The following is a 22,879-nucleotide window of genomic DNA, read 5'->3' on the forward strand; positions in this document are numbered from 1 at the left end:
CAGGTATAGTGTTCTTCAGGAACCTCTATTTGTGTTTATTTACGCACATTTCAGGATACCGCGTGTGTTCTTAGAACAGTTTCAACTTGCTAGCGAACATTATGGACAGGTATAGTGTTCTTCAGGACACCTCCATTTTCGCTTATTTATGAACATTTCAGGACACTGCGTGTGTTCTTAGAACAGTTTCAACTTGGTATCGAACAGTACGGACAGGTATAGTGTTCTTCAGGACACCTCCATTTTTGTTTATTTATGCACATTTCAGGACACCGCGTGTCTTCTTAGAACAGTTTCAACTTGGTAGCGAACAGTACGGACAGGTATAGTGTTCTTCAGGACACCTCCATTTTGGTTTATTTACGCACATTTTAGGACACCGCGTGTCTTCTTAGAACAGTTTCAACTTGGTAACGAACAGTACGGACAGGTATAGTGTTGTTCAGGATACCTCCATGTTCGTTTCTTTACGAACATTTCAGGACACACAGTGTGTTCTAGAACAGTTTCAACTTGGTAGTGAACCGTACGGACAGGTATAGTGTTCTTCAGGACACCTCCATTTTTGTTTATTTACGCACATTTCGGGACACCGCGTGTGTTCTTAGAACAGTTTCAACTTGCTAGCGAACTGTACGGACAGGTATAGTGTTCTTCAGGACACCTCCATTTTCGTTTATTTACGAACATTTCAGGACACCGCTTGTGTTCTTAGAACAGTTTCAACTTGCTAGCGAACAGTACGGACAGATATAGTGTTCTTCAGCACACCTCCATTTTCCTTTATTTACGAACAATTCAGGACTCCGATTGTGTTCTTAGAACTGTTTCAACTTGCTAGCGAACATTATGGACAGGTATAGTGTTCTTCAGGACACCTCCATTTTCGTTTATTTACGCACATTTCAGGACACTGCGTGTGTTCTTAGAACAGTTTCAACTTGGTAACAAACAGTACGGACAGGTATAGTTTTGTTCAGGACACCTCCATTTTCGTTTCTTTACGAACATTTCAGGACACTGCGTGTGTTCTAGAAAAGTTTCAACTTGCTAGCGAACAGTATGAACAGGTATAGTGTTCTTCAGGACACCTCCATTTTCGTTTATTTACGAACATTTCAGGACACCGCTTGTGTTCTTAGAACAGTTTCAACTTGCTAGCGAACATTATGGACAGGTATAGTGTTCTTCAGGACACCTCCATTTTCGTTTATTTACGAACATTTCAGGACACTGCATGTGTTCTTAGAACAGTTTCAACTTTCTAGCGAACAGTACGGACAGGTATAGTGTTCTTCAGGAAACCTCCATTTTCCTTTATTTACAAACATTTCAGGACTCCGATTGTGTTCTTAGAACAGTTTCAACTTGGTAACGAACAGTACGGACAGGTATAGTTTTGTTCAGGACACTTCCATTTTCATTTCTTTACGAACATTTCAGGACACCGCGTGTGTTCTAGAACAGTTTCAACTTGCTAGCAAACAGTACGGACAGGTATAGTGTTCTTCATGACACCTCCATTTTCGTTTATTTACGAACATTTCAGGACACCGCTTGTGTTCTTAGAACAGTTTCAACTTGCTAGCGAACATTATGGACAGTTATAATGTTCTTCAGGACACATCCATTTTTGTTTATTTATGCACATTTCAGGACACCGCGTGTGTTCCTAGAACAGTTTCAACTTGCTAGCGAACAGTATGGACAGGTATAGTGTTCTTCAGGACACCTCCATTTAAGTTTATTTATGAGCATTTCAGGACACTGCTTGTGTTCTTAGAACAGTTTTAAATTGCTAGCAAACATTATGGACAGGTATAGTGTTCTTCAGGACACCTCCATTTTCGTTTATTTACGAACATTTTAGGACACCGCTTGTGTTCTTAGAACAGTTTCAACTTAGTAACGAACAGTACGGACAGGTATAGTGTTCTTCAGGACACCTCTATTTGTGTTTATTTACGCACATTTCAGGATACCGCGTGTGTTCTTAGAACAGTTCCAACTTGCTAGCGTACATTATGGACAGGTATAGTGTTCTTCAGGACACCTCCATTTTCAATTATTTATGAACATTTCAGGACACTGCGTGTGTTCTTAGAACAGTTTCAACTTGGTAGCGAACAGTACGGACAGGTATAGTGTTCTTCAGGACACCTCCATTTTTGTTTATTTATGCACATTTCAGGACACCGCGTGTCTTCTTAGAACAGTTTCAACTTGGTAGCGAACAGTACGGACAGGTATAGTGTTCTTCAGGACACCTCCATTTTGGTTTATTTACGCACATTTCAGGACACCGCGTGTCTTCTTAGAACAGTTTCAACTTGGTAACGAACAGTACGGACAGGTATAGTGTTGTTCAGGACACCTCCATGTTCGTTTCTTTACGAACATTTCAGGACACAGCGTGTGTTCTAGAACAGTGTCAACTTGTTAGCGAACAGTACGGACAGGTATAGTGTTCTTCAGGACACCTCCATTTTTGTTTATTTACGCACATTTCAGGACACCGCGTGTGTTCTTAGAACAGTTTCAACTTGCTAGCGAACAGTACAGACAGGTATAGTGTTCTTCAGGACACCACATTTTCATTTATTTACGAACATTTCAGGACACTGCTTGTGTTCTTAGAACAGTTTCAACTTGCTAGCAAACATTATGGACAGGTATAGTGTTCTTCAGGAGACCTCCATTTTTGTTTATTTACGCACATTTCAGGACACCGCATGTGTTCCTAGAACAGTTTCAACTTGCTAGCGAACATTATGGACAGGTATAGTGTTCTTCAGGACACCTCCATTTTCGTTTATTTACGAACATTTCAGGACACTGCATGTGTTCTTAGAACAGTTTCAACTTGGTAGCGAACAGTACGGACAGGTATAGTGTTGTTCAGGACACCTCCATGTTTGTTTCTTTACTAACATTTCAGGACACCGCTTGTGTTCTTAGAACAGTTTCAACTTGCTAGCGAACATTATGGACAGGTATAGTGTTCTTCAGGACACCTCCATTTTCGTTTATCTACGAACATTTCAGGACACTGCGTGTGTTCTTAGAACAGTTTCAAGTTGGTAGCGAACAGTACGGACAGGTATAGTGTTCTTCAGGACACCTCCATTTTCATTTATTTACGAACATTTCAGGACACCGCTTGTGTTCTTAGAAGAGTTTCAACTTGCTAGCGAACAGTGCGGACAGATATAGTGTTCTTCAGGACACCTTTTTCCTTTATTTACAAACATTTCAGGACTCCGATTGTGTTCTTAGAACAGTTACAACTTGCTAGCGAAAACTTTGGACAGGTATAGTGTTCTTCAGGACACCTCCATTTTCGTTTATTTACAAACATTTCAGGACACTGCGTGTGTTCATAGAATAGTTTCAACTTGGTAGCGAACCGTACGGACAGGTATGGTGTTCTTCAGGACACCTCCATTTTTGTTTATTTACGCACATTTCAGGACACCGCGTGTGTTCTTAGAACAGTTTCAACTTTCTAGCGAACAGTACGGACAGGTATAGTGTTCTTCAGGACACCTCCAATATTGTTTATTTACGCACATTTCAGGACACTGCATGTGTTCTTAGAACAGTTTCAACTTGGTAGCGAACAGTACGGACAGTTATAGTGTTCTTCAGGACACCTCCATTTTTGTTTATTTACGCACATTTCAGGACACCGCGTGTGTTCCTAGAACAGTTTCAACTTGCTAGCGAACAGTACGGACAGGTATAGTGTTCTTCAGGACACCTCCATTTAAGTTTATTTATGAACATTTCAGGACACTGCTTGTGTTCTTAGAACAGTTTCAAATTGCTAGCGAACATTATGGACAGGTATAGTGTTCTTCAGGACACCTCCATTTTCGTTTATTTACGAACATTTTAGGACACCGCTTGTGTTCTTAGAACAGTTTCAACTAAGTAGCGAACAGTACGGACAGGTATAGTGTTCTTCAGGACACCTCTATTTGTGTTTATTTACGCACATTTCAGGATACCGCGTGTGTTCTTAGAATAGTTTCAACTTGCTAGCGAACATTATGGACAGGTATAGTGTTCTTCAGGACACCTCCATTTTCGCTTATTTATGAACATTTCAGGACACTGCGTGTGTTCTTAGAACAGTTTCAACTTGGTAGCGAACAGTACGGACAGGTATAGTGTTCTTCAGGACACCTCCATTTTTGTTTATTTACGCACATTTCAGGACACCGCGTGTCTTCTTAGAACAGTGTCAACTTGGTAGCGAACAGTACGGACAGGTATAGTTTTCTTCAGGACATCTCCATTTTTGTTTATTTACGCACATTTCAGGACACCGCGTGTCTTCTTAGAACAGTTTCAACTTGGTAACGAACAGTACGGACAGGTATAGTGTTGTTCAGGACACCTCCATTTTCGTTTCTTGACGAACATTTCAGGACACAGCGTGTGTTCTAGAACAGTGTCAACTTGCTAGCGAACAGTACGGACAAGTATAGTGTTCTTCAGGACACCTCCATTTTTGTTTATTTACGCACATTTCAGGACACCGCGTGTGTTCTTAGAAGAGTTTCAACTTGCTAGCGAACAGTACAGACAGGTATAGTGTTCTTTAGGACACCTCATTTTTGTTTATTTACGAACATTTCAGGACACTGCTTGTGTTCTTAGAACAGTTTCAACTTGCTAGCAAACATTATGGACAGGTATAGTGTTCTTCAGGACACCTCCATTTTCGTTTATTTATGAACATTTCAGGACACCGCTTGTGTTCTTAGAACAGTTTCAACTTGGTAGCGAACAGTACGGACAGGTATAGTGTTCTTCAGGACACCTCCATTTTCCTTTGTTTACGAAGATTTCAGGACTCCGATTGTGTTCTTAGAACAGTTTCAACTTGCTAGCGAACAGTACGGACAGGTATAGTGTTCTTCAGGACACCTCCATTTTCGTTTATTTACTAACATTTCAGGACACCGCTTGTGTTCTTAGAACAGTTTCAACTTGCTAGCGAACATTATGGACAGGTAGAGTGTTCTTCAGGACACCTCCATTTTCGTTTATTTACGAACATTTCAGGACACTGCATGTGTTCTTAGAACAGTTTCAACTTGGTAGCGAACAGTACGGACAGGTATAGTGTTGTGCCGGACACCTCCATGTTTGTTTCTTTACTAACATTTCAGGACACCGCTTGTGTTCTTAGAACAATTTCAACTTGCTAGCGAACATTATGGACAGGTATAGTGTTCTTCAGGACACCTCCATTTTCGTTTATTTACGAACATTTCAGGACACTGCGTGTGTTCTTAGAACAGTTTCAACTTGGTAGCGAACAGTACGGACAGGTATAGTGTTCTTAAGGACACCTCCATTTTCATTTATTTATGAACATTTCAGGCCACTGCTTGTGTTCTTAGAACAGTTTCAACTTGGTAGCGAACAGTACGGACAGGTATAGTGTTCTTAAGGACACCTCCATTTTCATTTATTTATGAACATTTCAGGACACCGCTTGTGTTCTTAGAACAGTTTCAACTTGCTAGCGAACAGTACGGACAGATATAGTGTTCTTCAGGACACCTCCATTTTCCTTTATTTACGAACATTTCAGGACTCCGATTGTGTTTTTAGAACAGTTTCAACTTGCTAGCGAAAATTATGGACAGGTATAGTGTTCTTCAGGACACCTCCATATTCGTTTATTTACGAACATTTCAGGACACTGCATGTGTTCATAAAATAGTTTCAACTTGGTAGCGAACCGTACAGACAGGTATGGTGTTCTTCAGGACACCTCCATTTTTGTTTATTTACGCACATTTCAGGACACCGCGTGTCTTCTTAGAACAGTTTTAACTTGGTAGCGAACAGTACGGACAGGTATAGTGTTCTTCAGGACACCTCAATTTTTGTTTATTTACGCACATTTCAGGACACCGCGTGTCTTCTTAGAACAGTTTCAACTTGGTAACGAACAGTACGGACAGGTATAGTGTTGTTCAGGACACCTCCATTTTCGTTTCTTTACCAACATTTCAGGACACCGCATGTGTTCTAGAACAGTGTCAACTTGCTAGCGAAAAGTACGGACAGGTATAGTGTTCTTCAGGACACCTCCATTTTTGTTTATTTACGCACATTTCAGGACACCGCGTGTGTTCTTAGAACAGTTTCAACTTGCTAGCGAACAGTACAGACAGGTATAGTGTTCTTCAGGACACCTCCATTTTAGTTTATTTATGAACATTTCAGGACACTGCTTGTGTACTTTGAACAGTTTCAACTTGCTAGCGAACATTATGGACAGGTATAGTGTTCTTCAGGACACCTCCATTTTTGTTTATTTACGAACATTTTAGGACACCGCTTGTGTTCTTAGAACAGTTTCAACTTAGTAGCGAACAGTACGGACAGGTGTAGTGTTCTTCAGGACACCTCTATTTGTGTTTATTTACGCACATTTCACGACACTGCGTGTGTTCTTAGAACAGTTTCAACTTGCTAGCGAACAGTACGGATAGGTATAGTGTTCTTCAGGATACCTCCATTTAAGTTTATTTATGAACATTTCAGGACACTGCTTGTGTCCTTAGAACAGTTTCAAATTGCTAGCGAACATTATGGACAGGTATAGTGTTCTTCAGGACACCTCCATTTTTGTTTATTTATGAACATTTCAGGACACCGCTTGTGTTCTTAGAACAGTTTCAACTTGCTAGCGAACAGTACGGACAGGTATAGTGTTCTTCAGGACACGTCCATTTTCGTTTATTTACGAACATTTCAGGACACCGCTTCTGTTCTTAGAACAGTTTCAACTTGCTAGCGAACATTATGGACAGGTATAGTGTTCTTCAGGACACCTCCATTTTCATTTATTTACGAACATTTCAGGACACTGCATGTGTTCTTAGAACAGTTTCAACTTTCTAGCGAACAGTACCGACAGGTATAGTGTTCTTCAGGACACCTCCATTTTCCTTTATTTACGAAAATTTCAGGACTCCGATTGTGTTCTTAGAACAGTTTCAACTTGGTAACGAACAGTACGGACAGGTACAGTTTTGTTCAGGACACTTCCATTTTCGTTTCTTTACGAACATTTCAGGACACCGCTTGTGTTCTTAGAACAGTTTCAACTTGCTAACGAACATTATGGACAGGTATAGTGTTCTTCAGGACACCTCCATTTTTGTTTATTTACGAACATTTCAGGACACTGCGTGTGTTCTTAGAACAGTTTCAACTTGGTAGCGAACAGTACGGACAGGTATAGTGTTCTTCAGGACACCTCCATTTTCCTTTATTTACGAACATTTCAGGACACTGCTTGTGTTCTTAGAACAGTTTCAACTTGCTAGCGAACATTATGGACAGTTATAATGTTCTTCAGGACACCTCCATTTTTGTTTATTTATGCACATTTCAGGACACCGCGTGTGTTCCTAGAACAGTTTCAACTTGCTAGCGAACAGTACGGACAGGTAGAGTGTTCTTCAGGACACTTCCATTTAAGTTTCTTTATGAACATTTCAGGACACTGCTTGTGTTCTTAGAACAGTTTCAACTTGCTAGTGAACATTATGGACAGGTATAGTGTTCTTCAGGACACCTCCATTTTCGTTTATTTACGAACATTTTAGGACACCGCTTGTGTTCTTAGAACAGTTTCAACTTAGTAACAAACAGTACGGACAGGTATAGTGTTCTTCAGGACACCTCTATTTGTGTTTATTTACGCACATTTCAGGATACCGCGTGTGTTCTTAGAACAGTTTCAACTTGCTAGCGAACATTATGGACAGGTATAGTGTTCTTCAGGACACCTCATATTTCGCTTATTTATGAACATTTCAGGACACTGCGTGTGTTCTTCGAACAGTTTCAACTTGGTAGCGAACAGTACGGACAGGTATAGTGTTCTTCAGGACACCTCCATTTTTGTTTATTTATGCACATTTCAGGACACCACATGTCTTCTTAGAACAGTTTCAACTTGGTAGCGAACAGTACGGACAGGTAATAGTGTTCTTCAGGACACCTCCATTTGTTGATTTATTTACGCACATTTCAGGACACCGCGTGTGTTCTTAGAACAGTTTCAACTTGCTAGCGAACAGTACGGACAGGTATAGTGTTCTTCAGGACACCTCCATTTTCGTTTATTTACGAACATTTCAGGACACCACGTGTGTTCTAGAATAGTTTCAACTTGCTAGCAAACAGTACGGACAGGTATAGTGTTCTTCATGACACCTCCATTTTCGTTTATTTATGAACATTTCAGGACACCGCTTGTGTTCTTAGAACAGTTTCAACTTAGTAGCGAACAGTACGGACAGGTGTAGTGTTCTTCAGGACACCTCTATTTGTGTTTATTTACGCACATTTCACGACACTGCGTGTGTTCTTAGAACAGTTTCAACTTGCTAGCGAACAGTACGGATAGGTATAGTGTTCTTCAGGATACCTCCATTTAAGTTTATTTATGAACATTTCAGGACACTGCTTGTGTCCTTAGAAAAGTTTCAAATTGCTAGCGAACATTATGGACAGGTATAGTGTTCTTCAGGACACCTCCATTTTTGTTTATTTATGAACATTTCAGGACACCGCTTGTGTTCTTAGAACAGTTTCAACTTGCTAGCGAACATTATGGACAGGTATAGTGTTTTTCAGGACACCTCCATTTTCGTTTATTTACGAACATTTCAGGACACTGCGTGTGTTCTTAGAACAGTTTCAACTTTCTAGCGAACAGTACGGACAGGTATAGTGTTCTTCAGGACACCTCCATTTTCCTTTATTTACGAACATTTCAGGACACTGCTTGTGTTCTTAGAACAGTTTCAACTTGCTAGCGAACATTATGGACAGTTATAATGTTCTTCAGGACACCTCCATTTTTGTTTATTTATGCACATTTCAGGACACCGCGTGTGTTCCTAGAACAGTTTCAACTTGCTAGCGAACAGTACGGACAGGTAAAGTGTTCTTCAGGACACTTCCATTTAAGTTTCTTTATGAACATTTCAGGACACTGCTTGTGTCCTTAGAACAGTTTCAAATTGCTAGCGAACATTATGGACAGGTATAGTGTTCTTCAGGACACCTCCATTTTTGTTTATTTATGAACATTTCAGGACACCGCTTGTGTTCTTAGAACAGTTTCAACTTGCTAGCGAACAGTACGGACAGGTATAGTGTTCTTCAGGACACCTCCATTTTCGTTTATTTACGAACATTTCAGGACACCGCTTGTGTTCTTAGAACAGTTTCAACTTGCTAGTGAACATTATGGACAGGTATAGTGTTCTTCAGGACACCTCCATTTTCATTTATTTACGAACATTTCAGGACACTGCATGTGTTCTTAGAACAGTTTCAACTTTCTAGCGAACAGTACGGACAGGTATAGTGTTCTTCAGGACACCTCCATTTTCCTTTATTTACGAAAATTTCAGGACTCCGATTGTGTTCTTAGAACAGTTTCAACTTGGTAACGAACAGTACGGACAGGTATAGTTTTGTTCAGGACACTTCCATTTTCGTTTCTTTACGAACATTTCAGGACACCGCGTGTGTTCTAGAACAGTTTCAACTTGCTAGCAAACAGTACGGACAGGTATAGTGTTCTTCATGACACCTCCATTTTCGTTTATTTACGAACATTTCAGGACACCGCTTGTGTTCTTAGAACAGTTTCAACTTGCTAGCGAACATTATGGACAGGTATAGTGTTTTTCAGGACACCTCCATTTTCGTTTATTTACAAACATTTCAGGACACTGCGTGTGTTCTTAGAACAGTTTCAACTTTCTAGCGAACAGTACGGACAGGTATAGTGTTCTTCAGGACACCTCCATTTTCCTTTATTTACGAACATTTCAGGACACTGCTTGTGTTCTTAGAACAGTTTCAACTTGCTAGCGAACATTATGGACAGTTATAATGTTCTTCAGGACACCTCCATTTTTGTTTATTTATGCACATTTCAGGACACCGCGTGTGTTCCTAGAACAGTTTCAACTTGCTAGCGAACAGTACGGACAGGTAAAGTGTTCTTCAGGACACTTCCATTTAAGTTTCTTTATGAACATTTCAGGACACTGCTTGTGTTCTTAGAACAGTTTCAAATTGCTAGCGAACATTATGGACAGGTATAGTGTTCTTCAGGACACCTCCATTTTCGTTTATTTACGAACATTTTAGGACACCGCTTGTGTTCTTAGAACAGTTTCAACTTAGTAACGAACAGTACGGACAGGTATAGTGTTCTTCAGGACACCTCTATTTGTGTTTATTTACGCACATTTCAGGATACCGCGTGTGTTCTTAGAACAGTTTCAACTTGCTAGCGAACATTATGGACAGGTATAGTGTTCTTCAGGACACCTCCTATTTCGCTTATTTATGAACATTTCAGGACACTGCGTGTGTTCTTAGAACAGTTTCAACTTGGTAGCGAACAGTACGGACAGGTATAGTGTTCTTCAGGACACCTTCATTTTTGTTTATTTATGCACATTTCAGGACACTGCATGTCTTCTTAGAACAGTTTCAACTTGGTAGCGAACAGTACGGACAGGTATAGTGTTCTTCAGGACACCTCCATTTGTGTTTATTTACGCACATTTCAGGACACCGCGTGTGTTCTTAGAACAGTTTCAACTTGCTAGCGAACAGTACGGACAGGTATAGTGTTCTTCAGGACACCTCCATTTTCGTTTATTTACGAACATTTCAGGACACCGCGTGTGTTCTAGAATAGTTTCAACTTGCTAGCAAACAGTACGGACAGGTATAGTGTTCTTCATGACACCTCCATTTTCGTTTATTTATGAACATTTCAGGACACCGCTTGTGTTCTTAGAACAGTTTCAACTTTCTAGCGAACATTATGGACAGGTGTAGTGTTCTTCAGGACACCTCCATTTTCGTTTATTTACGAACATTTCAGGACACTGCGTGTGTTCTTAGAACAGTTTCAACTTTCTAGCGAACAGTACGGACAGTTGTAGTGTTCTTCAGGACACCTCCATTTTCGTTTATTTACGAAAATTTCAGGACACCGCATGTGTTCTAGAACAGTTTCAACTTGCTAGCAAACAGTACGGACAGGTATAGTGTTATTCATGACACCTCCATTTTCGTTTATTTATGAACATTTCAGGACACCGCTTGTGTTCTTAGAACAGTTTCAACTTTCTAGCGAACATTATGGACAGTTATAGTGTTCTTCAGGACACCTCCATTTTTGTTTATTTACGCACATTTCAGGACACCGCGTGTGTTCCTAGAACAGTTTCAACTTGCTAGCGAACAGTACGGACAAGTATAGTGTTCTTCATGACACCTCCATTTAAGTTTATTTATGAACATTTCAGGACACTGCTTGTGTCCTTAGAACAGTTTCAACTTGCTAGCGAACATTATGGACAGGTATAGTGTTCTTCAGGACACCTCCATTTTCGTTTATTTACGAACATTTCAGGACACTGCGTGTGTTCTTAGAACAGTTTCAACTTGGTAGCGAACAGTACGGACAGGTATAGTGTTGTTCAGGACACCTCCATTTTCATTTATTTACGAACATTTAAGGACACCGCTTGTGTTCTTAGAACAGTTTCAACTTGCTAGCGAACATTATGGACAGGTATAGTGTTCTTCAGGACACCTCCATTTCCGTTTATTTACGAACATTTCAGGACACTGCGTGTGTTCTTAGAACAGTTTCAACTTGGTAGCGAACAGTACGGACAGGTATAGTGTTCTTCAGGACACTTCCATTTTTGTTTATTTACGCACATTTCAGGACACCGCGTGTGTTCTTAGAACAGTTTCAACTTGGTAACGAACAGTACGGACAGGTATAGTGTTGTTCAGGACACCTCCATTTTTGTTTCTTTACGAACATTTCAGGACACCGTGTGTGTTCTAGAACAGTTTCAACTTGGTAGCGAACAGTACGGACAGGTATAGTGTTGTTCAGGACACCTCCATTTTCCTTTATTTACGGACATTTCAGAACAACCGCGCTGTCCGCGAACACCTACATTGTTTTAAATGCAAATAAATGATTGCTCTGTTTCAAAGCTGCCATTTACCCTATGTATATGTATCACTTGATGTGATTGTTCCCTAAGGAAAGTAGTGCGAGTACAATGTATACAAATATGACCATATACAGGGAAAGTACAGCCATAAAAAAACAAAAGAACTATCAGAAAGTGCTGATAACTCGATTGATTATCTTTATGCACAAAAAGGATTGCTGTCTTTCAAGCTTGTGTCTTCCCCTATGTGTATGTTTCATATTATGTGACTGGACTCTAAGGGAATTACTGTAAGAACCTACTTGAAGGATGTGTCTACAAATAAACTAAACTTTTTAGATTCTGACTGTTACTGATGAAAACCATGTCGCCTAGATATGTCAGCAAAAGAAAGAAGAGTGAGCCAGACATGTGATGTCATCAGTGATGTCATCAATAACATTTGTGATATCATCTTTGATGTCGTGGGTGTTAGTCTTAGCAGTGCACGGTGGTGGTGCGAGTTATGGTTGCTTAGCTTACCATAACTGGCGAATTTCAGGGTTTTTTTGGTTTTTCTTGGAACCATAACGTCCCTTTAACAAAGTTTTTTCACTGAATTTCAGAGGTTTTTAGTAGCGCAACTTAACCATAACGTCCCTTTAACAAAGTTTTTTTCACTGAATATATATATATATCAATATATATTACACAGCCCGCAGTAGCGGCTGTGTAGTTATGGTTAAGGTGCTAAACCCATAGGAAGACCACTTTTTCAGCAGCTTCAAAGATCCCTTCCACTGAAGGAATCCTCACCAAACTTTGCAAAAAATGTATATGGCCCGCTCTCCGCTCTTTCCGGCAAGTTTGGTGAGATTTTGTGCAGGGGGGCAAAGTTATAGGGGGTCCCAACATTTTTTATTTTTCCATAGACTTAATGGGCAAAAACTTTGCGCATGGCCACAGCCCGAACAGCTGGATGGATTTTAACCTAATTTGTGGCAGGAGCGGGGGCTTGGTTCCGAAAGCGTGCTTTTGTGTGTTTGGTGGAAATCCGACCATTACATTTGTTGCAAAGAACTGAAATGTACGTCTCAGAAAATGTGATATCTGGCTCCGCTCTGCTGACCCATTTCCCCATTCGCTCTGCGGACTGACGTCTCATTGGCTTGGAGTACGCCACAATGTCAACGAACATTGGAGACGACCGGTGGTTGGCTGGAGGCAAGCGTGCTGTGCGTCAAAGTTTTTGGGAAACGCCGCCATGGTGTATCAGAGGATCGTGCAGTGCTGATAGGGACTGACAAACTTAATGTACGGCATGTGGTGGTGGGAAGAAGGGATGAAAGGGTGGGGGAGAGAGAAGTGGTTTATCTGAGATGTGTGATTATTAGGTGGATGAAGATGGTGGTGTGCCTGCAGTATCCGTGCTCATGCACCAATTCGCTGGTCCCTGCACAGGTGACTACCATGTGTGGTGAATGCAGGCAGCCTTCGTTACGGCACAGTAGCTCGTGCTGCAACCTCTTACTGTGGTGACTGGTGGGAGCTGATTTGCAGAAGCAGAGTGCATTGGAAAACATATATTACCCCATGTGGCGGTGTGAAGAAGGGATAGAAAGGGTGGGGGAGTGAGAAGTGGTTCATCTGCGATATGTCAATAGGTAGACGAAGACGTTGATGTGCCTGCAGTATCCGTGCATTCAGAGACAATTTGCATGTCTCTGCACAGGCGACTACCATGTGTGCTGAATGCAGGCAGGCTTCGTTACGGCACAATAACTCGTGTGGAGACCTCTTTCCGTGGTGACTGTTGGGAGCTCAATTGCAGAAGGGGAGTGCATTGTGCATGACATGCACATTGTAGGATAGCGTGTAGTCCGGAGTGTTGCATGTGGTAAGCCTGTAGGCCATTCGATGCACGGTTGGAGGCCTTGCACCGCCAAGTTTGTGCCTTGGTAGCAATTAAGTTTGACATTGTTGCCTTATGTGTGTGGTTCGTCGGCATTGCATACATTGTTGATTCCATGGGTGTGGTGTTTGGTGGCACATCCTACAGTGTTTACTCCATGGCTGCAGCTAATGGAGTGAACAATTATGCAGTGTGTGCACTGAGTGCAGTGTTGCAGTACTGTCAGTACAGAAGAGGGTAGGCTTGAAGTGCATCTTCTCTATGCTTAGATACTGCAGTGTGTGAAGTGGGTGCACTATTTAAATAGTGTTTGCATTGAATTGGATAGGGGTGAACTGCCTATTCCATAGGATTGCATAGTGTCCATTGCGCGGAGTGCTGACTACTGTACTGCACTATGCAGCATTGCTTTTGTGTACTGAATAGAGAGCTGGAAGCAGGGATACTGTTGCGAGAAAAAAAAAATTGGTTTGGTTGGCAGTAACACCATACCATGTGAATGAAAGTGGGTATGGGTGCCAGAGGCTGTGTTATGTTTGCTGATTCTGCTAAGCGTTGCATGTTGCCATGCATAGCTGTATTACGGTGCAGAGGTTGGGTAGCAGTGGCGGTGGCTGTGGTACATGTGTGGAGTGTGCTACTTGGTCACATGTTGCCATGAATGGCTGCATCACGTTGCGGTGGGTGAGGGCAAGGCCTTGCCTATTGAGTGCATGGCCAAAGGCCGTAGGCCATAGGCCAGAGAACCAATAGTCTAGGCCTTGACCACACCCACTGCAGCAATGCAGTTTAGACTGCATCTTTCAGAGGGTGCTCACATTTACCGAATGGTTGTGAAGCACATTGTAGATTTCATAGAGCACCAGAAGTCAGCTGACATGCATATATTGTTGGTTGCTTTGGTTGGCAGTAACACCATTGTATGTGAATGAAAGTGGGTAGGGGTGCCAGAGGCTGTGTTAAGTTTTGTAGATTCTGCTAAAAGGTGCATTGTTCTATGCATACCGATAAAACGGTGCAGAGGTTGGGTAGGAGGGCCGGTGGCCGTGGTATGTGTGTGGATTGTCGTGACATGTTGCCATGAATGTGGTTGGATTATGTTGCGGTGGGTGTGTCCAAGACCTAGACTATTGGCTGCATGGCAGGCATCCAGTTTGTATGCATGCACTGTATGTTCTTGTTTGAAGTTGGTAACATGCATTCAGTGCTGCTTTTGTGCGTTAATTTAAAAAACAAATGTGTGAAGTGTACAAGGTAAGTGGCAGGCATCCTGTTGTTATAAATGCAATGTGTGTTGGATATCATATGATGTGAAATAGTATGATATGGCATTTATAATGCGCCTATACACAAGGTTTGCAAGGCGTGATGAGGCAAGGGAGGGGGAACAGAGGGGAGACAGAGACAACAAACCTACTAGGCCAGGTGTCACTCAGATCGCCCAAATGCATAGGGAGGTGGAGGGGAAAGTGCAGTACATGGGAAGAATAACAAATGACAATAAGTAAAAATAGGGACAGATTGTGCCAAGTGCAAGGATAAGTGCAGACATCAGGTTGTGGTGGAACTGTTAGGGATACAGAAAATAGTCCCCAAGTGTGGGGTTTGCCAGAAAAGCAGTCCAGGGGTGCGACTGGCGGGGGGAGGTGGCCTGGGGCCGACATCAGAGAGTGGCCAGGTAACCAGTGCACAATCAGTTTCAGCCAGGAAGTCAGCCAGGGAGAGGAGGAGAAAAAGCAGAAGCAAAGAGAAAGACTTTGAGGTGCTTCTAGAACCAGCAATGGTTCTCCTCAAATGTCAGGGAGGCAGGAGGCTGTTTCAGAGGAAGGGCCCAGCCAAAGAAAGAGATCTACCGCCAACTGGTTGCTTGCAGGAGGGACTGACCCTGAGGGAGTTGGAGGCGGATGAGGGAAGAACTCTAGCAGAGATATATAGGAAGTGAGAGTTGAAGGTATTGGGGTGCCAGGGCCCTGAAGGCCTTGTGCATAATACAGAGTGTTTTCATCTCATTCCTTGCAGCCACTGGGAGCTATTGCTGACATTTCAGTACAGGAGAGATAAGATCCCTGGGCATGAGGCTGAGGACAAGTTGTGCAGTCCTCTTCTGGATGAATTGCAGAAGGCAGAGAGTAGAAGCGGGCAGATTTATAAAGAGGCTGTTGCAATAATCCAGCCTAGAGAGAACCACAGCTGTGCAGACAGTGACCTTTTGGGAATTTGCTTTAGGTTGGTAAAATACATTCAGTGCTGGTTTAGGTGCCATAGTTTTACCATTCATGTAGGAGATTGGTTAGTGGGCAAAACAATTTGTAGCATTGTCGGAAGGAAAGAAGAGACTTCCTGTTTCGATATTACAATGTATGATATGGGTAAATGAAAATGTTGCAAGCACATACCATTGAAGTGCCACTTGATGGTAGGGGATGGGAGAGAAAACAGTATGCTTTTTAAGAACGTAATGGACGCTCAGTGGCAGATACGGTGCGCAGAGCGCACTTGTAACAGAGTTGTAAACATACTGCAGAAAAAGTATTCATTTTGTGGTGATGGGTGTTCATGTGGATAAATGTACATGCACAAATCTTGCAATCTTTTACTAAACTTTCTACTGGACGTGCTTTCCAATGGCTGAATTTGTAATGGTACATATGAAGTGTTGTGCAGAACTGACAGTGTTACATGATAACGTCTTGGATGGCATTGGTGGATGAATGTGTGACTATTTACCCATACTCAATGAGGAAGTGGTGGACAAAAAATAGTGGAAAGGGAAGAAGGACTGCTCTTGCTTTACTGGGGTGCAGCCCTCACAGTACATTGGAAAGCACACGTGCCACATTCTGCCCTTCTCACCATGCTGGCCAATGGAAATGGAACTGTGGGGATTAGCCAATCAGGCACTGAGGGTGTGGTTCACAGGAAGGGGCAGTCATACTGTTTTACATTACTCTGCGTAGTGAGGCTGGCTGACATGGAGAAACGCATTGTGCTGACTTTGGGTGATGCCTTTGTCATAGATCTGCACAAGTATGCTTTTGAATTTTGGAGTGGATGCATTGTGGAGCGCTGTCTATGACCGCAGTTTTGCCGATATGCATGCACTTCTGCATATCGGCATATTACTGTTACAAGTAAAACCAAAAAACCCAAGAAATTCATCAGTTATTTTAACCTAAGCAACCATAACACGCACCACCACTGTACACTGCTAAGACTAACACCTATGACATAAAACATGACATCACAAATGGTGATATTAGTGCAAAGTAAGTGTAATGCTCCTTTGAAGTACTTGTTGCACTGAATTTGATAGGTTTTTCTTAGGGCAACTGAAACATATCATCCCTTTAACAACGTTTGTTTTTTGTCAGTGAATGTCATAGCTTTTTAGTAGAGCAACTTAGCCATAACATACCCTTTAACAACGTTTTTTGTCAGTGAATATATATATATATATATATATATATATATATATATATATATATATATATATATATATACACATATTACACGGCAGGAGCAGCAGCTTGGTCCCGAAAGCGTGCTTTTGTAAATTTGGTGAAAATTCGTCCAGTAGTTTTTACAAAAATGACCAAAAAGTAGGTCACAAAAAATTAGTGATATCTATGTCCGGTCCATGGACACACTTCCCTGTTCGCTCCGCGGACAGTGTCCTGATTGGCTAATCGGTTTGCGCCATGTCCACGGACATGCAACGTGTTCGATGACTGGATGGTGAGGAGCGTGAAGCGCATCAGATTTTTGGAAACGCCCGCCATCTTGTATTCATGGACATCGCGGTAAAAACATATGAAAAAACACAGCATTCCACTTGTCAAACTTATCAAATAATCTCTGGGGAAGTGAGGGGTGATGAGGATGGGATGGGATATGGCTGCAAGAAGCAAAAGAAAATGGTGTTTTTTGCCGTGAAAGTCAGCGAACAGTCCTGATCGCGAACAGTCCTGTGAAAGTTTGCGAACACCTTAGCATTACAGGGTTGGTGAAATGCAGTTCTTGGATGGCTTATAACTTTGGCGCTACTTAATGGAACTGCATGAAATTGTGCATGTATATTCCTGGGCTGATTCGGAGTGAGTACGCAAAGTTTGGTGGGACTCTGTCATGAGGGGACGAAATTAGAGTGTGGATCCCAAAATATTGTAACGGCTTATAAAAGTGGTGTCATTTGACAAATCTACACAAAGGTTTGCAAAAAGATTATAGATCTAGATTTTGATGTTTTTCGTAAAGTCTGAATAGATTTTGTAAAGTGGGGGCTAGGTTATATGACGATTGTATGTGCATACATTTGACACAAAATAAAACATGGGTAGATTTCCAGCAAACTTGCATAAGGAGCCTTGGCAAGGACCTACAAGCATGGTTTTGCAAATGTGCCAGTGTTTTATTATTTGACAAGTGTCATAATGTAGCTACAAAAAATAGCAGTATATCTTTAGTGACTGAGGGGTGGGCAGTGGCCAGATTGTCCGGGGCATGGAATAAGGTCATGATCCGGACAATATGGCTACTGGCCATGACCACAAGGGACAAATCATAGGATTAAAGTGGCCATGTCCACCTGGGACTGGCTTTGTGGTAAAGTTATTCAAAATTAGGATAGATTTGAAAGGGAAGAAAAATGTGCTTGTGGTAATATAGTCATAGGGTTCTCTTTTTGCCTTCTGCAGGCTGCTATGGAAAGTGAAGAGGGGCCCTGTATGGAACCCTCACCTTCCCTTTCCATGGTGGCCATCCTGGAAAAGGATTTTCCTTCCTAGACTGGGACGCCTGCGGCGTCCCGGTGTGGGAAAAAAAATCCTATTTTTTAGCACCCCAGGTTCCCACTTTGGGAACTTACGGTGCTAATGGTGGTCATCCCCCATTTCAAGGGTGGAAAATGGTCCAGAGACCTTTTTATCCATCCTCGCTTCACTTGGGCTGATAACTTGGGCTGCTGGGCCGGTATCCACTGTTCCAGTCCCTGGAACAGAGGATGAACGCCACAATATTCCCATTAGCATAACACAAAATGCAAATGGAAATGTTGGAAAATCTTATTTAGTCTATGTACTTTACTGAGAAATATGAAGTAGATGGAGTCTATACATTTTTTTTTTTAGTTCTATTTTTTAACTGTGAAAGGTAGTTCCTAAAGGAATATGTCGTTTGTTGATTCTGGATGTATTTTTTTGGGCAGGAGAGCTGAGAATGAAAGGTGGGGAGGGAAATGAGGAAAGAGCAACCAAACACTAATATGGAGGGGTAGGTGGACAAGGGAAAATGTTGCGTGTGTGTTATTTCTAAATTAGGGGGCACTGTTTCTCATGCTCCTTGATTACAGCAGTGGTGGTGGCTCTTAGGGAGGAGGGATGGCACTAGCTGATGCCATTTTAAGATAAATAGCAGTTTTGCTAAAAGTATGTACTCTGTAATAGATTGTTAATGGATAATGAGTAGGAATAGGTGTTGGAGCTGTGCAAGGGAAAATTTGAAGTTAGAAGTTCCTAGATCCGTAGAAAATGCAGTTCTGAACTGTTCACCAAGCAGAGATCTTATCGTGAATTGCGGACGGGTTCTCAGACACGTCATCATTGCGCGCGCCAGCGTATGGTCATGTGGCACTGTCCGGAAGGTCCGCTATGAAGTCAGATGTTCGTAGATGTCTGCGGATGCAAAACTAGTTGAAATAGTTGCATGAAGAGTATAGAAGTGTTAACAATTATTCCAGATGGTGGGAAATGGCAGAGTTTTAAGGTGAAACTTTGGTAATTGGACACAAATATTGCTATATTGGGTAAGTATGATATTAGTAAGTTGTAGTAAAATAGCATGCACTGGTAAAATCCTGTGAAATTCAATGCAAAATCTTTGTTAAAGGGAAGTTATGGTTAAGTTGCAATAATAAAAACCTATGAAAGTCAATGAAAAAACTTTGTTAAAGGGACATTATGGTTAAGTTGCACTAATAAAAACCTATGAAATTCAAAGAAAAAACTTTGTTAAACGGACGTTATGGTTCCAAGTAAAACTGAAAACACCTGAAATTCGCCAGTTATGGTAAGATAAGCAACCATAACTCGCGCCACCACCGTGCACTGCTAATACTAACACCCAGGACATCAACGATGACATCACAAATGTCATTGATGACATCACTGATGACATCACATATCTGGGCCACTTGTTTTTGTTCCTTGACATATATAGGCCAGGTGGTCTTGTTCACTGGCAGTCAGAATAATAACATTAAAAAAGGTGCTATATATCTAGATGTTAACCTTGTCATATGTTCTTTAAGTACTTTCCTTAGGGTTTGGTCTCAGCTCAGGGTGCACATACATGGGGAATGAGTTTTTTCTTTGAATTTCATAGGTTTTTATTAGTGCAACTTAACCATAACGTCCCTTTAACAAAGTTTTTTCAATTAATATATATGTATATATATACATATATATACTTCTTTTCGTACATTTGAACCACTGATTTAAATAGCCTTTCACAAAAGGAATGAATTTTTTTGGACGGTGGGCATTCCACTGGCGTCCAAGCCAATTTTATGTCCCAGTCCGACATTGTCGCTCAGCCACAACTAACACTTTATTGAGGGGTGGGTCTCCTCTCTGCTATAATACTTTGCACGCCTTCCCCTGCGTGCAATGATGTATGAATTGACCATGTTGCCTCTTCACTAAGTGTGGTCCAAAATTTCAAAAAAGATACTGATCCTCTGAGCATTATGATATGATGTCCTACAGTCGCTCCTCTCCTTCAGTACGCTCATGTCAAAATAGTTACGTTCAATGATCACAATCACCCTAGCTTCATATACTCTGTTTAACTGGTTTGAAATCCGAAAGATCTGTGAATTGTTCTTGGCCGCCCGTGCAATGCTTCAACAAAGATACTTTCTTGTCTAATGCACACAGGCTACATTCAAGTAGTGTTGCACTATTACTTTCATTTAATGGCTGTGTCACGCGGGTTCAGTCAGAATTGTGGTGATGAAAGAAAATTCCTGGATCACTGCTGAGCTTCCTCCTTCTGCAGTCCTCTGTTCCCGGTCATGACTAGCACTCTCTTCAGCGCCCAAGACTCAGTTGCTGGTGTCTGACCTAAAACGGGAGCCTCAATCCCTGACAAGGGACCTTTTGGGTTGATATCTCCTCACCAGTGCTTGACGTAGCACTCAAGGCTGCCATCTATACCATTGTTCTAATGTTCCTGGGTGGCATCTTCCCAGAATTGGGTCTCTCCTGAGGTTGACAATATACATTGATTTGTTTGGTTAATGGGACATGTCTTTGCACCACTATGGCCATGCTGCATGGCTCTTATATGAGATCAATGACTCTACACAGGTCTTTCCTAAACATGGGCGATCTAACCAACACCTTGCTGTTAAATTTATAATTCATAGTGGTATCTTGCTCGCACTTTGCTACTCATTGTGTAGATAGGGTATTTAACAGTTATGTGTTATTCCATCAAATTCCCTGTTGCAGAATGGAGAATTACTTAATCTCCTACCTGTGGACATGGATAGTACCTGGCATGCCTTCTGATGACTCTAGTGCTCACTGGGCTGGAGTTTCTTGTTGCTAGGCAATTGCTTTGCTAGGCGTTTCTTCATTGCCTAGTGATGGTGCATGGGTGTGTGCAGCCAGAGCACAGTGCCTAGCTTTGTCGCCCTGCCAGCTTCTGCCACATTCACGTTGTGGCAATGTACTCACTTAAATCATGGCCGACCACAATGTGGTGCTGTCAGATCCCCACCACTTCTGTCTTTTACTAGGTTGCCAGGACCTGCCCTTTCTCCATTTGTGAGAAGTTGTGGTCCACCCAACTCAACAAGCTTTTGCCAATCTTCACCACCTGGATGGTTATGGTCCACCCACATTATGCTCCAGGGTCACCAGTCCACTTGTCCCCAGTTGCAATGATGAGCCCACACACTCCAAGGGGTACTATTTCATTGAAATACTGTACGTGACCCCACAGCAGTCTTCCTTGACCAGCTCATCAATTCAGGTCATCAGCCACTCGCTGGAACTCCCAAGAATGCAGAACCATTGCTGTGTCCCAGCCAGTGACATCACCAGAAAGCATGCCACACCTATGCAAAGAATTTCCCCAGTTTGGATCCATGCCCAGAATTGCACACGGAAATGTAAATGAAGGAGTAATGGCCAGATCTTTTATCCTGTAAAGTCAAGTGTAGACCTTCACTCAGTAGTGCTATACAAATGCATTCTACAAACATAGACACTAAATCTACTTCTTTGTCACCACAATGTTGACAGCAATGGCACGTGCGCATGAATCATTTATTGAGTCTTGCTGGGATACAGTTACTAAAAAAACATTTCAAAACATTGAAGCCAATGATTTGGTAGAATAAATCTTTTAACTTGTTGAAGACTATCCATTCACATTAAACCCAAGTCTTCCTCTTAAAATACTTCTGCCATTTCACAATAATTCAATCTCCTTTTAAACCTGGTAACATTTAGATATAAAGCCTTTCTCTTGACGTGGCTTAGAGAAAAGGACGATAGTGTCTAACATGAAGGCTCTTAAAAATATAATCAAAGGAGGCAATCACTTCTGCCTCAACATTTGACTCTATCTTTGTGATGACATCCCATGTCAGAAGCTGGATGATGGGACTGGGATGACCTTGGGGACCGGATGCCACCACCCGCCATATGATGTAAGATACAGAGTAGGTACATGGAGAATCCACCAAGCTGAGCAATCCATCATTAGCGCTAAATACATTGCTCACTTTCTAGATATTGACATGACCTACTCATTCCAGACTAGTGTGCCCAAGAAGGTAGAGAAGGGCTTCCCGAGAAGTAACTGTCCCAAAATCTATGACTCTGGGGTTGATCTGCAGGGAGAAGAGAAACCCACAAGCCTGGATGGT

Source organism: Ambystoma mexicanum, chromosome 6p (genome assembly GCF_040938575.1).
Source record: "Ambystoma mexicanum isolate Mex_15411 chromosome 6p, UKY_AmexF1_1, whole genome shotgun sequence".
Lineage (NCBI taxonomy): Eukaryota > Metazoa > Chordata > Amphibia > Caudata > Ambystomatidae > Ambystoma > Ambystoma mexicanum.